The 11,563-nt window shown below is 53.3% G+C and overlaps 3 non-coding genes across 3 annotated transcripts; all 3 read left to right on the forward strand.

Moving 5' to 3' along the window:
• The first annotated feature begins 3,739 nt into the window (after window positions 1–3,739).
• TRNAP-AGG (transfer RNA proline (anticodon AGG)) lies at window positions 3,740–3,811 on the forward strand. Its single transcript has one exon. It is a non-coding gene; the product is annotated as a tRNA-Pro (tRNA).
• Window positions 3,812–8,692: 4,881 nt separating this feature from the next.
• On the forward strand, window positions 8,693–8,765 carry TRNAR-CCU (transfer RNA arginine (anticodon CCU)). Its single transcript has one exon. It is a non-coding gene; the product is annotated as a tRNA-Arg (tRNA).
• Window positions 8,766–10,159: 1,394 nt separating this feature from the next.
• Window positions 10,160–10,232, forward strand: TRNAK-CUU (transfer RNA lysine (anticodon CUU)). Its single transcript has one exon. It is a non-coding gene; the product is annotated as a tRNA-Lys (tRNA).
• The last annotated feature ends 1,331 nt before the right edge of the window (window positions 10,233–11,563 follow it).

The raw sequence follows: 11,563 nt of genomic DNA on the forward strand, positions 1-11,563 counted from the left end.
ATGAAATACAGGTGTACTCACCTATTACTAAGGTAAGAGGGTTTCCAGGCAGGATAGTGATGTCTAGAAATCACAAAGGACATGTACAGCTTTTAACCGAGTTTTTAAAACGGCAAATGACAGTTCACACAAAATACAATCTAGATGACAAGCCAAGGGCGTATTACTGGACTTATTTATTTATTTATTTATTTAATTGAGACGGAGTTTCACTCTTGTTGCCCAGGCAGGAGCGCAACGGTCCGATCTCTGCTCGCCGCAACCTTTGCCTCCGGGTTCCAGCGACTCTCCTACCTCAGCCTCCCAAGTAGCTGGAATTACAGGCGCCACCACGCCTGGCTAATTTTTGTATTTTTAGTAGAGACGCGGTCTCGCATGTTGGCCAGGCTGGTTTCCAAAGCCTGGCTTCAAGTGATCCACCCGCCTTGGCCTCCCAAAGTGCTGGGATTACAAGTGGGAGCCACCACACCCAGCCTCCTTCACTTTAACGTGACTCCCAGAGCAACCAATACGCAGAAGGGAGGACCCCGGGAGAGATGCCTGCAGCTGAGTAGGTAGGGTTCCCCCGGCTTCCTTTAAGTCTCAAGAAAGTCACTGAAGCGCCAGGCGCGGTGGCGCGTGCCTCTAGTCCCAGCTACTCGGGAGGCTGAGGTGGGAGGATCGCTTGAGCCCAGGAGTTCTGGACTCTGGAGCCCAGGAGTGCGCTATGCTGATCGGGTGTCCACACTAAATTCGGCATCAGTATGGTGACCTCCTGGGAGTGGGGGACCACCAGGTTGTCTAAGGAGGGGTGAACCGGCCCAGGTCGGAAACGGAGCAGGTCAAAACTCCCATGCTGATCAGTAGTGGGATCGCACCTGTGAATAGCCACTGTGCTCCAGCCTGGGCAACATAGCGAGACCCCGTCTCTAAAAAAAAAAAAAAAATTAAATTAAATTAAAATTTAAAAAAAAAGAAAGTCACTGAAGCAGCGGCCCGGCTGCCTGCGACGCCTCACACCAGCCTCCAGACACGCCCATTCCGCCATGTACTTCTGCTTGGCAAACTTTGTCGCAGAGATCCAATGTTTCCAGTTTCTGGGTCCCGAAACTCTTCCTATGCAAGCTCTAGGACAATCTCTTCTCCAGCCTCCACTTCAAGACTCGGCTATTTTCCACCTATGGCCCTTAGGGGCAGGCCAGGACTACACTTGCCTGCCAGAGAGGCTGTGACAAGCAGCGTTTATGCCCAGGTAAGGAAGATGAGGCCGTTTCTGTCATAGATCTTCATTTCTTTTCTTTTCGTAAATGTCTTTTTAAAATATGCCTATGTATTTTTAAAGGACTCGAGATCTATGTGGCCCAGTAATACGCCCTTGGCTTGTCATCTAGATTGTATTTTGTGTGAACTGTCATTTGCCGTTTTAAAAACTCGGTTAAAAGCTGTACGTGGGGCCGGGCGCGGTGGCTCACGCCTGTAATCCCAGCACTTTGGGAGGCCGAGGCGGGTGGATCACGAGGTCAAGAGATCGAGACCATCTTGGTCAACATGGTGAAACCCCGTCTCTACTAAAAATACGAAAAATTAGCTGGGCATGGTGGCGTGTGCCTGTAATCCCAGCTACTCGGGAGGCTGAGGCAGGAGAATTGCCTGAACCCAGGAGGCGGAGGATGCGGTGAGCTGAGATCGAGCCATTGCACTCCAGCCTGGGTAACAAGAGCGAAACTCCGTCTCAAAAAAAAAAGCTGTACGTGTCCTTTGTGATTTCTAGACATCACTATCCTGCCTGGAAACCCTCTTACCTTAGTAATAGGTAAATGCACCTGTATTTCATATCAGCACGACTCTTTTTTTTTTTGACGGAGTTTCGCTCTTGTTACCCAGGCTGGAGTGCAATGGCGCGATCTCGGCTCACCGCAACCTCCGCCTCCTGGGTTCAGGCAATTCTCCTGCCTCAGCCTCCTGAGTAGCTGGGATTACAGGCACGTCAGCACGACATTTAAACCACCAACTCATAACCTCAGCCGATGATCTTGTTGGTTTATCCAGCAGAAGTAAAGTCTGTCTTGGAAATCTGAGGGTGGCCACGAACCCAGAAGTTCAGATTCGCAGGTGCACACGCGCTAAGGATTGAGCTACTGGGGCGATGGAGAGAGCCTCGCTTTGCGTCAGTGGCAGAAGGACGCGTCGGGGTCGGGGGGTGGGGAAGCGAGAATTTGCCGGCTGGTTGGTCTAGAGGTGTAATTCTCGCTTTGGGTACGTGAGGTCCCGGGTTCGAATCCCAGATGAGCCCTCTTTGCCTTCTCTTTCTTCCCTTTTTGCATTTTTCAGCAAAGACGGGAGAATAGGAAGGCGGAGGAAGGAGGCTGTTGCTGGCAGAGCCTCAGTGGGGACCTCCCGGGGTCCCGGGATGCAGACGGATCAATCTGGATCCCTCACCGGTCGAAATGGGATCCAGCGCTGCCAACTGCGGCAACCGCAGTTAGAGGAGACGACTTCGGGCAGCAGGAGGGGTTTATTTAGAATAAGAAAGAGTGCGCCGGACTCGCTGGTCGCTCCAGGTGCACACATTTTTCGTAGGGTTGGAGAGGGTGGTGGCTCCAGTCCCAGGTGGGCCCTACTCCCGCTTAAAATTGCAGTTTATTGGGAGAAGAGGAGAACTAGGGCAGTGGGGGAGAAGTGAGGGGAGTGAGTGAGAGGAGGGAAGAGGGGAGGCCTGGGCGTCCGCGGGCAGCACTTCGGTGGGCCCTGATGGGATGGGGGTCTCGGGCCCTGTCTCCACGTCCAGGCCCTGGGGCCTTCCCACCAAGAGCCAAGAAATACGCGGCTTGGATCCGGAGGGGTGGAGGAGGCCCTTTCCGCCCAGATCTGCTGGATTCTCGGTGGTGGGGTGAAATCTGGACACACAGAAGGGCAGAGAGACAGAAAAGGGTGCTCCGGAACCGACGCCGACGCCTGGACGCGGCCTCTGCTGCCCCGAGGACTGCATTCTTCCTCCTCCCCACGTCCTGAAGACCAGAGGTCCCCAGCTCCACGCAGTGAAGGGGAAGGGGGCGCATCGCCGAATCGCCCTTGGTGCGCAGTGTGGTGGGTGGCCTGAGCCGTCTTCCCCGAGGGCTCAGCCATCCTGGGGCTTGAGGCCACAAGGGCGCTGTGACGCCGGTTCAATCGGTGGAGCAAAGTGACTCTCAGCGTCAGCCTTTAGGGTTCGAGGCCCACATAGGAAACTCGCTTTCTGGGTTTTGGCTTACCTGAGGGAAGAGAGAGGACAGGAGCCGGAGAAGCGTGATGCTCGGCGAGCTAAGGGGCCTGGTGACTAGTGACTAGTGAACTCGGCAGGACTTAACTGACCACCCATTGGCGCCACGCTGCAGGACTGCGCGTTCCAAGCCGGGCGTCCAGCGATCGCCGTTCGCGGACCCTCAGCGGAGTCGCTGCCAGCTATTGGGAGGTCCCCATATCCTGCAAGAGCTGGAGCTCCTCACTGCGCCACGCGGATCCCCAGCCCGGGGCCGAGTGACGGCGGCGGGGGAGAACCCAGGGCGCTCCTGGATTATGGGGGCGCCAGGGCTGCTCCCCATTTTGTGCGACTGCGGGGTGGGGCTGGGGCTCTGAGCCCCCTCCGCACCCATCCGTCCTTGAAGTAGAACCTCCCAGTCGGGTCTGAAATCGGTCTACTCATTGGGTTCTGCTGGCTCCGCCCCTGTCGCTCCGGGATGCTAGAACGCCCACAAAGACAGCCTTAAGCCGTAATTTGCATGGCTCGTTGGTCTAGGGGTATGATTCTCGCTTAGGGTGCGAGAGGTCCCGGGTTCAAATCCCGGACGAGCCCAACTTTTGGTCCAGGAAATGTCGTTTCCTGCTCTTTTTTTGGATTCCGCTCGGCCTAGAGACCTCAGCGCTGGAGGTGGATGCCCTTTGAAGGTGATTTGTACAAAGGTCTCAAACTATGTTGACGCTGCCTAGTATCTATCTCTTAAAATTCATCTGGAATCCTGTCACCAGTGTCCCCAGAGCCCTTTTGACAAGCTACTTTTTGTCGTTTGGTTTTTGTTGTTTTTTTTTTAAAGCTACTTCTGTCGGTGCAAACTCGAGGCACTGAAGAAGAGACAAGTCCCTATATACAGTAAGAGCCGAATCTTCACAGTCAGAGCCTTAGAAGGTCCAGACTGGGACTCCCACCCACTATCCCTGGCTCTAGCAGTCACAGTCTTGATGAGAGAGGGAGCCGGGCACTTGAGCAGAGGAGATGGACTACGGGAGTTTGTATGTGAGGTGTAAAGGCCACTCCCTCCCCACATCCCGTCACTCCTCACCTGCGTGTACTCTCCGGGGGCGCCTCTGCTTCCTCCTCCTAGTTTTGGAATAGTAGGGACTGAACCTGGGGTCTGGTACCCTGTCCTGAGTCCCAGCGCCCACCAAGACTGGGGCCTCGACTGATCTACTCTGAGGACAGGTTCTATTGGCAGGGGCTTGGTTTTTGTTTGGGATGCTGGGTTTGAGAATGAGCTGTGAACCAAGAATCATGATCTCAAACTCTTCACCTCAGATGACCCGCCAGCCTCAGCCTCCCAAGTGTTGGGATTACAGGCGTAAGCCACCGCGCCTGTCCTCTTGAGCCCTTACTTTTCCACAAAACATTTCTTTCTGTAGAGATTTGAGAACCTCTGACAATTGTGATACCTAAGGGAAATCCAACATCCTAGGAGGGAATAAAAGCAAATGTTTAAAAGGCTCAAACGGCTTTAAACTTTAATATATATAATAAAGATTAGGGTAGTGGGGCAGGAGGTGCAGAGGGGTTCTCCCTGTGTCGCCCAGGCTGGAGCGATCCTCCCGAAGTGCTGAGATTACAGGCGTGAGCTGCCTCACCTGGTAACTTTAAACTTTTAATTGGAGCCGTGGGAGTCCGCAGGGGTGCGGACATCCCAGGGCAGGGCGCTAGGTCCAGCTCAGGGCGTTCGGGAGGGGAGTCCAAGGAGACCTCGGCTTTCCACAGCCATGCAGGTTCAAGGGCGCAAGTCCAGGATTCATTCCGGTGAAACTCAACCCCTCGCTAAGCGCCCAGCAGTTCTTACGCCTAGACTGACACAGGAGGTTGGGTTGAAGGCGCTTGGAGCCAGCTTCCGAGGCCCTCCTTCCCCTTTTCCCCTCCCGGTCCTTCCTCCTCCTCCCTCCATTTCCTTTTCACCCCCTACCCCACTTGGGCGACCCAGATGGAAATTGGTTCCCTGGAGCCCAGGCCCCGCTACTGAGCCCTGGGGTCCACACCGTCAGGACACCCGGCTGTGCGGAGGCCCCTTTTTTGGCGATGGGAGTTCAACTGGGGTTTGACTTTGGTTCCTAGAGGGGTTCTGAGCTCCAGTACAGAAAGCTCATTTTCATAAAAGGCAAAGGCTCCTAACTTCCCTTCCCCCCCGCCCCCGCCCCCGCGACTGTGCCCCGGGTCGTGGCTGGGGCTGGAGCTCCCCTCTCTCCCAGAGCCTCCCGGCGGTCACCTCACCGTCAGGCTTGGTTTCTTGAGGATAACCATCACTAACTCCTTGACAGCAGGAATGGAGACGATCAACTTGCTACAAAGAAGCCTAACAAATGTCCTAAACGCCCCCAGCGTCCCTGTGCAGGCAACAATGGACTCAGTGCCTTCTGACATGTGCCATGGGGCAGGAAGGGGGCGTGGGGGTAGGGGTGGGGGAGCACACCTCACCCTGTGCAGCATTCTTGCCAAAAATATTTAACCTGAATCTAATAAGAAGAAAACAATGAGAAAAATCCAGATTGTGGGACTTTCTACATGACAACTGGCTTGGTCTCTTTATAAACAGTTCTCGGCCCGGCGCGGTGGCTCACGCCTGTAATCCCAGCACTTTGAGAGGGTGAGGTCGGCTAATCGCCTGAGGTCAGGAGTTCGAGACCAGCCTGGCCAACATGGTGAAACCCCGTCTCTACTAAAAATCCAAAAATTAGCCGGGGCAGGGTGGCAGGCACCTGTAATCCCAGCTACTTGGGAGGCTGAGGCAACAGAACTGCTTGAACCCAGGATGTGGAGGCTGCAATGAGCCGAGATTGTGCCACTCATTCCGGCCTGGCTGAAAAGAGCGAAATTCCGTCTAAACAACAAACAAACAAACAAAACAAATAAGAAACCAAAAAATAAGAAAACGTGTCTGGCTCCAGGTCGTGGGCTTCCAGCTGGCGGTTGCCTGGCGTCCAGTCTCAGCGCGCTCCTCAGGGCTGATCTGGTGCCGTTCGCGGCTGTCCTCTGCTCCAGTTCCTCTGTCCTGTTTCATTGCTGTACCACCGCCCAGATCCCCCGGGCCTGGACAGATGAAAGAGGGACGGTGACCCAGAACCAGTCAGGGGCGGAGCTCCGCCCGCAGAAGCCCGGGCCTCCTTTTCTTCCCTCCCTCCGCTAAAGTGCAAACTACTTTAAGTAGAGAGCTCGCGTATCCAAAGGGCGAAGCACATCCCCCAAACCAGGAGCTCGTCTGCAGAGCCTTAGCTCCTCTCAGTGACGCTCCTCTACCTGCGGCTGGGCTGCTTTGCTCTGAATTGCCCAGTGGGTTCCTCTCCAGTGTAAGGAAGAGTGGTTCGAGCCCCATCACCGCCACTTTATCTTCTGGACCTGTGGCCGGATTGCCAGGGCAGGCGGGACTAAAGGGGACTGGAAGACACAACTAAATGCAAAGTGCGGTCCCGCATTAAGTCCTGGATTTTTTCTTTCAATATATAAAATATAAAGTTATTGGGGAAATTTAGAATATGAACTGTTTGATATTCTACAATCGTTTTTTTTTGAGACGGAGTTTCGCTCTTGTTACCCAGACTGGAGTGCAGTGGCGCGATCTCGGCTCACCGCAACCTCTGCCTCCTGGGTTCAGGCAATTCTCCTGCCTCAGCCTCCTGAGTAGCTGGGATTACAGGCACGTGCCACCATGCCCAGCTAATTTTTGTATTTTTAGTAGAGACGGGGTTTCACCATGTTGACCAGGATGGTCTCGATTTCTCGACCTCGTGATCCACGTGCCTCCGCCTCCCAAAGTGCTGGGATTACAGGCGTGAGCCACCGCGCCCGGCCTGATAGATCGTCTTGTTGCACGAGTCTCTGAGTCCCGGAAGCTCCCTTGGTGCAATGAGTATCTTGAGCTGCTCCAATTCTGCTGAATTTTTACAATTGGGTAAATGACAGTCACAGTGGATTCCAGTCACTTGTTCACGATCCCGGGGGCGTCGGCTTTGAGCAGCCTCAGGGGAGGGTTTTGTCTGGCGCTTTGCTTCCTCTCTCACGCCGAGCCCAGGGTAATCGAGGTCCAGGATGGAATCTCCCGGGTCTCCTCCGTGTGCTGGACGTTTTCCCAACTCTGAGTCGTGGCGCTCGGCCCCGGGGTGTCGGCGCGGGGGTGGGGAGGGTTCTGCTAAGACGGCTCTGACCTGAGCTTGCACTTGAGCTTCTGGGGTTCCGGTGGGGTGTCTGTCCCACGCTGTCTGCAATGGAGTGATTTTGGCTCACTGCAGCCTTCACCCCCCGGATTCAAGTGATTTTCCTGCCTCAGCCTCCGGAGTAGTTGGGGGAGCCACCACATCCGGCTAATTTTTGTATTTTTAGTAGAGACCGGGTTTCGCCTTATTGGCCAGGCTGGCCTCGATCTCCTAACCTCAAGTGATCCAGCGGCCTTGGCCTACTAAAGTGCTAGGATTACAGGCGTGAGCCACCGCGTCCGGCCCCTGCGGGATCTTTTGTTCAAGGGCTGGACCCCAGGAGGACCTGACGTTTATCAAACACACAGCGGGGCTGTCAAGGGCCTCACATGAAGGCTCAGTGCTCCACCGACTCACCCAGCCCAAGATCCTCCATTGCTCTCTGACTCCGAAGGAAAATCTAGTCTCGGGCGCCTGGAACTCCTTCCTGGAGGATCAGATGAGTCGGGCTCTGCGAAGCCCATGCCGGCTGGAGAAGCAGAAACCACGTGTGAGAGGACAGTGCGGCAGGTGCAAGGGCGCAGCCTGCAGAGCTCCCTGGGGACTGGGAGCTTTCTCTAGATCACTATGGCGTCCCCGGCGACCCGAATGGAGGCTGCTGTGTTACAAGAACTCAAGTAAGCCGGAGCCGGGCGCGGTGGCTCACGCCTGTAATCCCAGCAATTTGGGAGGCCGAGGCGCTTGGATCACGAGGTCAAGAAATCGAGACCATCCTGGTCAACATGGTGAAACCCCGTCTCTACTAAAGATACAAAAAATTAGCTGGGCATGGTGGCGCGTGCCTGTAATCCCAGCTACTCAGGAGGCCGAGGCGGGAGAATTGCCTGAACCCAGGAAGCGGAGGTTGCGGTGAGCCGAGATCGCGCCATTGCACTCCAGCCTGGGTAACAAGAGTGAAAGTCCGTCTCAGAAAAAAAAAAAAAAAGAACTCAAGTAAGCCCCCCCCTTTTTTTGGGACAGGATCTCAAATCTGTCACCCAGAATCTCACTGGACGATGGATAGGCCACCACACCCGACCTACTTTTTTCCATTTTTCTGCATCCACAGGGTCTTGTTACGTTGCCCAGGCTGTTCTTGAACTCCTGAGCTTGTTTCGTAGAAAGGGGATCTCACTGTGTTGCTCAAGCTGGCATACTTTCTTGAATAAATGCCCAAACCTATCTTAAGGTCATTTTCTAGCCACCCACGGTGAGTTATTCTCTTTTAGTATTTTCAGTAGGAAATTCAATAACTGCCCCAGTGGCCTAATGGATAAGGCACTGGCCTCCTAAGCCAGGGATTGTGGGTTCGAGTCCCACCTGGGGTAATGTTACATTCACCCTTGTTTGTCCAGTGGCCTTTTAAAAATGATGAAGCATAGAGATGCACAGGTAGAACAAGCGCACTCCCAATAGGAAGGAAGACATGAGTTACGAAGAAAATCAGACCATCAAACTAAAAAACACACTATCTCTTCAAAGGAACGTACAGTTTTCATATATATGTAATTGGGAAAGGGAAGCTGATTTCCTGTTTGTTTTGTTTTGTTTGACTTTTTGTTTTAGAAAGCAACCCTGGGTCGGGGGCGGTGGCTCACGCCTATAATCCCAGCACTTTGGGAGGCCGAGGCGGGTGGATCACGAGGTCAAGAGATCCAGACCATCGTGGTCAACAAGCTGAAACCCCATCTCTACTAAAAATACAAAAATTAGCTGGGCATGGTGGTGAGCGCCTGTAGTTCCAGCTACTGGGGAGGCTGAGGCAGGAGAATTGCTTGAACCCAGAAGGCGGAGGTTTCGGTGAGCCGAGATCGTGCCATTGCACTCCAGTCGGGGTAACAACAGCGAGACTCCGTCTCAAAAAAAATAAATACATAAAGAAGGAAAGAAAGAAACTCTGGTATACACACCTCTTTTGTTGTTGTTTAGAGGGAGTCTCACTCTGTCTCCAGGCTGGAGTGCAATGGCGCGATCTCGGCTCACAGCAACCTCCGCCTCCTGGGTTCAGGCAATTCTCCTGCCTCAGCCTCCTGAGTAGCTGGGATTACAGGCACGCGCCACCACGCCCGGCGCGAATTGTGTTTACAGAAAGAAAGAAACAAGAAAGAAAGAAAAGAGAGAGGAGGGAGGGGGAGAGAGAGGAGAGAGAGAGAGAGAGAGAGAGAGAGAGCGGGTTAAATGACACGCTGGCTTCAAATGCAGCGTCCATCCCGGTGAAAAACGAAATGGAAGTGAAGACCGGCAACTGCCTCTGATCTGGAATCCGCCGCCTTTCTTCTTCTGTTTTAAAAGTCCATTTTTATTTAACTTTTTAAAAATTCACTCTTTCTCCATAAAAGTCCGTTTTGTGAACTGCTGTATCCCGGGGCCTGTTACATAGTAGGCACTCAATAGATATCTGAATGGATGAATGACTATTGGGCAATGTGGCCTTGGTTATGTCTGGGTGCCCCTTGGGACTGAGAACATAGGGTGGGATGTAGTGGGTGTGCAGCCCCACGGGGTGGGTTTGGTCACTGAGGCCCTGCCTGGGGCTTCCAGGACCTCAGAGTCTCTGTGCCACCTGCCACCAGGACACATGGGTTAGGTTTCTCCTGGCTGACTTTTGCTTTTCCTGGGAAGGTCAGGACCCAGCGAGCAGTTGGTGGAACTCCCCGCTTCATCCCCATGCTACTGTCAAGTGGTAAGCACACATTCCATTATCAGGAGGCATTGCCAGGAAGCCCAGCTAGCTCAGTTGGTAGACCATGAGAGACTTAATCTCAGGGTCGTGGGTTTGAGTCCCACGTTGGGCGCATGCATTCTTTTCATAGGCTGCAGTGAAGAGTGAGACACCGAGTACTCTCAAGTCTGTACCCAGTGAAAGTTTTCGGATGAACGTTAATAACGTTTAGCAAGACTTAGGAGATCCACATAAATAGATCAATGGAAATAGGACAACCCAATGTAATGAGGGGATGCTAGTGAGGGCCATTAGTGTTTTTTTATTTTTAAGACGGAGTCTTGCTCTGTCGCCAGGCTGGAATGCAGTGGTGGTCCAATCTCAGCATACTGCAATGTCCACCCTTCTGGCTCAAGCAATTCCCCTGCCTCAGTCTCCTGAGTAGCTGGGACGACAGGTGCACACAACCATGCCCAGCTAATTGTTTGTAGTTTAGTAGTGACGGGGTTTCACCATGTTGACCAGGATGGGCTCAATCTCCTGACTTCAAGATCTGCCCGCCTCAGCCTCCCAAAGTGCTGGGATTACAGGTGTGAGCCACTGTGTCCAACCAATTAAAAGTTGTTTTTTTGTTTGTTTGTTTTTTGGCCAAGCGCAGTGGCTCACGCCTGTAATTCCAGCACTTTGGGAGGCTGAGGCGGGTGGATCACGAGGTCAAGAGATCGAGACCATCGTGGTCAACATGGTGAAACCCCATCTCTACTAAAAATACAAAAATTAGGCGGAGGTTGGGGTGAGCCAAGATCGCACCATTGCACTCCAGCCTGGGTAACAAGAGTGAAACTCACCGCATCCTCTGCCTCCTGGGTTCAGGCAGTTCTCCCGCCTCAGACTCCTGAGTAGCTGGGACTACAGGCACGCACCACCATGCCCAGCTAATCTTTGTATTTTTAGTAGAGGCAGGGTTTCACCTTGTTGACCAGGATGGTCTCGATCTCTTGACCTCGTGATCCACCCTCCTCGGTCTCCCAAATTGCTGGGATTACAGGCATGAGCCACCGCGCCCGGCCCAATTAAAAGTTTTAAAGTAAAATTATTATTATTATTATTATTTTGAGATGGGGTCTCCCTCTGTTGCCCAGGCTGGAGTGCAGTGGTGCAATTACAGCTCACTGTATCCTTGACCTCCCAGGCTGAGGCTATCCTCCGACCTCAGCCTCCCAAGTAGCTGGGACCACAGGTATGCACTACGACACCCAGCTAGTATTTTTTTTAATTATTTTTGTAGAGATGGGGGTCTCACTATTGTTGCCCAGGCTAGTCTTGATCTCCTGGGCTCAACAGATCCTCCTGTCTTGGTTTCCCAAAGTTCTGGGATTACAGATGTAAGCCACCATGACTGGCGGTGAAATTAATCTTTTTTATTTTTTTTGAAATGGAGTTTTGGTCTTGCTGCACAGGCTG

The sequence above is a fragment of the Callithrix jacchus genome, chromosome 12 (genome assembly GCF_049354715.1).
Source record: "Callithrix jacchus isolate 240 chromosome 12, calJac240_pri, whole genome shotgun sequence".
NCBI classification, from domain to species: Eukaryota; Metazoa; Chordata; class Mammalia; order Primates; family Cebidae; genus Callithrix; species Callithrix jacchus.